The sequence below is a fragment of the Coffea eugenioides genome, chromosome 2 (assembly GCF_003713205.1).
Source record: "Coffea eugenioides isolate CCC68of chromosome 2, Ceug_1.0, whole genome shotgun sequence".
Classification (NCBI taxonomy): Eukaryota; Viridiplantae; Streptophyta; class Magnoliopsida; order Gentianales; family Rubiaceae; genus Coffea; species Coffea eugenioides.
In genome coordinates this window covers 70,661,432-70,667,431 of record NC_040036.1, presented here as the reverse complement: position 1 = coordinate 70,667,431, position 6,000 = coordinate 70,661,432, and positions in this window count along the sequence as shown.

Sequence of the window (6,000 nt, the reverse complement as noted above, 5' to 3'; positions counted from 1 at the left end):
TTCATCTTGACTTTCATATTTTGGTGCAGATTGAGACTGTCAAAAACTCATGTGGGTTGAAAGCCTTGTAGTTCGTGGGCTGAAAGCCTTAAAATCTTTCACAACGGGTGATAATTAAAGAAATTACCACTAAGCTATTGGATGCTCTATTATAGCTTACTGGTAAAAAATGGGTCCATTTCATATTCAAATAGTTACTGGAAATCCTTACCACCGGAAAGGATCACTGAACTATTTCCAATGCATCATCAGAAAATCATGTCATGGACACTTGGTTCTGTATTCATTAAATTCAAATGATTACACAATGTGCATTTATACTTGTACATTATAAAAGATACTAACATCATATCATGATTAAGGTACAAATACAAAATTTGTATGGACCATGTTCAAGATCGAATTTTTCATGAACATTTGCAATTTGTAGCATGCGAGTTTAGGTAATCCTGATGTAAACAACATGCCAAATGAATATACTCATGTAATTTCTAGCCTCTCTTGGATAGCTCGGTTGGTCACGGGAGCCTCCTTAGGACCCGTTGTCCATTCTCCCCCACCAGGGATCGAGTCCCTGTGGTTACCGGTTCGAGGGGATGGGGCCTCTCCTCTCGGGTCTCAAGGGGATTAGTTGGGTCCGGCATACCCGAAGCCCGGATACCCCCTAAGTAGAAAAAAAAAAAGTAATTTCTAGCTTTTTATTTTTCTCTATTTTTCTATTAGAATTGTAGTATATCACGTGAAGATGCTAGTTCTGGAGTTCTGTGCTGCAACTGGATTTGACCGAGTTATTTCTCATCATCCTGTGTCCTGCACCTTTGATGCCAGAATTTGGCGCGTGTCAAGCTATAGCATTGGCAGTGTTGCTAGGACAACTAATGATTTTCTTCATAATATCTTTCTAGTTAATTAAGAATAGCTTGTTTACTTTTAATCAGAGGCTACTTTTAATTTGATAAGAATAGCTTGCTTACTTTTAATTTAGGGATAATTGCAGAAACCTACCCTGAGGTTTCTACTGCTAGCATTGACCTCCCCTATCAATTTTGAAATAGCATTGACCTCCCCTAAAAAAAGTTGAAACTAATTTAAAAGGTAAAAATGTGTGAATTTACTAGAGTATCCCAATTGAATTTAACTTTACCAGATGAAAGGTTTAATTACTTTCATCAAAACCAACAAATCCTTTCTTAAACGAATTAAACTAAACAAACTATTTCTGCATAGTTAAACTAATTAACTAATTAACTAAAGTTGTTGTCTGTCTGAAACTAAACAAACTATTTGCATGTTAAACTAATTAAACTAATTAATTAACTAACTAACTAAAGCTGCTGTCTGTCCGTCCAGCTCTGATTCAGAGTTTAGTTATTGTTTGAGACTAGTTGTAGAGGCAACCACAGGGCGCCAATTGCTAAGGAAGATGGTGCCATGAATTGGCGCCAATTTGTGACAAGTTGCTCTTGAGGTGACAAGTTGCCGACTTGCAGCATAAGAGAGTGTGACTTACTGATAAAATTCTGACCATTGAGAGAAGGAAACATAAGAGAAGAAATTTGGAACTTTTGCTTAGTTCATGGGAGGTTTATGATCCGTGAGAGATAAACAGCATATGTGACAGTGAACTAGGAACCAATTCTGAGCATCTACTGTAGTTAATTTGCAAGAACTGAAGTTGAGTAGGTAAATAATTTCTGATGTTATCACTTGAAGGCACAAAATTTGCACGTTAGCTCTTGTATGATACTAAGGCAATACCTGACTGTAGTGAATGCATGTTTGCTCTTGCATCATGAGTTGAATGTGTTAGTAATGATCAGAAACAAATGTGATGTTATTGTCAATAATGATCAATGCCAAATGTGATGATATTGTACTTGTTTTCAGACTTGCTGTTGTACTATGCCTGCACTTTAAGACTTGTTGCTCTGCTATTTTAGTTGTTTTAGACATGTTTATCAATGGATGATGTATCATGTTCTATTTTTTGATCTTTTAAGACTTGTATAAACATGGTGCATGCAACAATAGTCTCACTGATGACTGGTCATCAGTGTAAATATAAGTGTCCAAACTAGATACAATTGTCTGCTGTTGTGATTTCCTCTTTGCTCAGTAACTGTCACTTTTAAAACTTAGCATGGATCTTCTTCCTGCTTATGACATAGCTGTCCACTATGAGGAGAAACAAGTGAGAATTCCAAATGTCGATCCAATTGGTTACTATTACATTAATTTGCTGTTTGATGTTGCTGAGAAGGTGTTCAGTGAAGTCCCTGAGCATCTGAATAAGTTAATACACATGAGGTGCCAGATTCCTAAGACAGATCGCATGTTTGATATTACAGATGATGATAGTGTTAGTGAAATGTTCTCAATGCATAAGTCTGTTATGGTGATTAATATGCATGTGTTGGATATGGATGTTATTCCATCTGATAAAACCAATCAGATGAATGAAAATGGTCATAACACTGATTTGAACTTATGAGAAAAAGGAAAGGACAATGTATCTGTTGTTGCCATTGATGATTCTGAGGGTGAATATAGTGATTCCAGCTCTGATTCAAGTTGGTTGCACAGCATGGATAGTGACAATGAGAAGGACATAGATGTTGATAGTGCCTCTGTGGCAGATAGTGATCAAACTGACATGTCCTTTTCTGATTTTGATGACAATGAGGAGGGTGATATAGTTCCTGATTCTAAAAATGAAGAAGAAACTAACCCTGTTCAGCAAGCTTTGAAATAAAAAATATGGACGTACAACCCAAAAGCAGATATAGAGTTTAAGAAAGGTCTACTGTTTACTAATGTCGATGCATTTAGAGTAGTTTTAAAGGACTATGTAATTCAGAAAGGATTTCCAATTATGAGACTGAAGAATGAGAAGAGCAGAGTCACTGCTATTTGTGATGTTGAACGATGCAAATGGAGAATCTATGCATCACCAGTTGCAGATTCCATGACCTTTATGATTAAAACTTATCAAGGTGAACACACATGTGTGATGGATAAGAAGAACACAGAAGCTACAGCTGACTGGATTGTCAAAAAACTAGTTCCAGTCATGAGAATTCACCCTAACATGTCCACCAAAGGGGTAGGAGCAGAAATGATTCAATATGCTGTGCATCCAAACAAATGGCAGATGTATAGAGCACTAACTAAAGCAAGAAATGAGATTGAAGGCAATCACAGTGAATCGTAAACCAAATGCCAAAGTATGCAGAGCTCATCAGGAAATACAATCCACAAAGTATTTGCAAAATACAGTATGATAGGCCTACTCTTCTTGTTGAGCCTAGATTTCTAAGAATGTTTATTAGTTTCAAAGCTCAAAGAAGTGGATTTGTTGAAGGCTGTAGACCTTTTGTTGGTTTTGATGGATGTTTTTTAAAAGGTCCCTTTGGTGGTGTGCTTCTCACAGCAGTCACTTTAGATGCTAACAATAGCATTTTTCCTATTGCATTTGCTGTGGCTGAAGCTAAAAATAAAGAAACATGGAGTTGGTTTTTTCAGTACTTTGAGGAGTTTTTTGGGCCATTTAGAGAAAATGGTCCTCTAACTTTCATGAGTGACAGGCAAAAGGTATGCAACAGTTGCAGATTCTGGAATAGTTTTGTACTTAATTATGATTCTATTAGGCATCAGTGTAACTTATTTGCATGTTTTGGTTTTCACTTCAGGACTTGAATATAGCTTATGAAGAGATAGTGCCTGTTGCGAGTGGAAGGCATTGCTGTAGGCATATCTGCAGCAATTTTAAAGCTCAATTTCCTGGTATTCTGCTTAGTAACTTGTTCTGGAGAGCAGCAAAAAGCTTTGATGTTGCAGGACATAGTGAAGCCATGGCCAACATAAAGGAGTTAAACATAGAAGCATAGAAATATTTGGACAAAATTTTCAAAACAACTTGGTGCAGATATACCTTTAATACTAGACTAAAATGTGATCATATTACAAATAACTGCACTGAGTCCTTCAATGCATGGATAGGTGAGCTAAGAGGAAAACCTATCTTGACACTAGTTGATAGGCTGAGGAAGAAGTTCATGAAGAAAATGCATAAGCGATATCAGAAAGGGTACATGATCACCACTGCCATCACACCAAAGATGGTTGGTAAACAACAAAGAATAGGACAAGTATCAAGACAATGTGAATTCACTATGGCTTTTGATGACGTATTTGAAGTGGGGGATATGAATAGGTCTTACATAGTCAATTTACCAGCTAAAAGTTGTGATTGTGGAGCATTTCAAATTTCAGGACTTCCTTGTAAATATGCTGCATTGGGGATTATCTACAAGAGACAAAAGCTGGAATCCTACTGTGAGCATTGGTTCTCAAGAGATATGTACTTAAAGACATATGCAAGTATGATTCATCCAATTCCTGATGAGAAAATGTGGTCACCTATGCCACATGTTACCCCTGCAACAATCCTGGCTCCTCCATTAAGGAGAGCTCCAGGTAGACCAAAGATGAAAAGGAGAAGGGAACATGATGAAGGACAGACTGCATCACAACCAAAAAGATGGAGCAGGTTCAAGTGTGGAAACTGTGGCTCTTTTGGTCACAACAAGAGATCATGCCAAGAAGCACCTGTCTAGAATAAGAAGAATGGCAACATAACTCCTGGCCAACAGGTGTTATATGTGCTGAATTTGCTACTGAATCTGAGTATTTTATACTCAATTCATTACTTAATGTTAGCTTATTGCTTAACAACAGAGCTATAGAAGAGCCAAATCAGGAAAAGGGACTGCAAACACAGGCCTATCAGGAGCAACTCTTTGGGTAAGATTTTTTTTTTATTTAAGCTTTTGATTGTAACATTTATAGCCTTAGCCTTGTCGATGCTAATACTACTTGTCCATGTTTACTGCTAGGATCATGTCCCAGTTGTACACTCAAGCCAAGGAAGCAATCCTTCTCCTTCAAGTCAACCTGCAACTGTGAATGTGCATGTGCAAATTCAGAGCATAGTAACCACTTCAAAGAAAAAGGTTCATTCGAATGACTGCATTTTATGCATGTTTCAATAAAATGCTTGAGTGTAATGTTCAATCTCTGTGATTGTGCAGAGAGGAAGGCCTTTAAGCAATACTGGAGCATCTGCTAGAGGGAGCAGCAGGAGAAACAACTCAAATACTACTCAGATCACTCAAATACTACTCAGCAAATTGCTACATCTCAAGTTGCTACAGCTGCATTTGAATCAATGAATGCAGCTACAACACTGCACTCAACAAATGTTAGCAACAACAGCAGTTTCAGTATGCAATTCTGATGCATACTCTGTAGTTTTGGGAGGTGAATGCTTACTGCTAAAAGTATCAACTCAGTAGTATGCCATTAATTAGGTACATAAGAGAATATTTTGTACTCTACTGTTGCAGATTTATATGTTTCTGCATCTCAGGTCTTTGCAAACCTCACCATCTGTTCTAAGTCCTTTAATGCAGCAGATGTTGTTTTGAACTGAAGTGGATTGCTCAGTCATGCTTTTGTATTAATGGAATGTTGTGATGCCCTTTTGTAGTAATTCAATCACAATTCTGATCAGATTTGTTGTATTAATGGATTAGTCTTGTAATGCAAGTATGATTCGTGACTGTTTTGTTTTGTATTGTTGGCTGAAGTGGATTTTGTACTGATGACAATAGATATAAACTTAATTGCTTGCATTTATAATGTAAACTACAAATGCTGCTGCATACATGATGAATAACTTGTTCCTCTCCTATGTCTTACAACCTCAATTCGAACTGCAGCTACATCTTCATATTCGCTAATGTACATTTCTGGATAGCATCAGCCTATTGACTTCACAATATGGATGAAAACATAAACAGCAACAAGTATGTTGACTGCTACATTTATAGCCGCTGCACTTGTCAGAACAATTGGCATTTCCCTTTGCATTGCCGTAGACCTTTGTAGCTGTTGTTGAGATTGCAGCACCGAATTGGTGTCATAATTTCTACTGTTAAC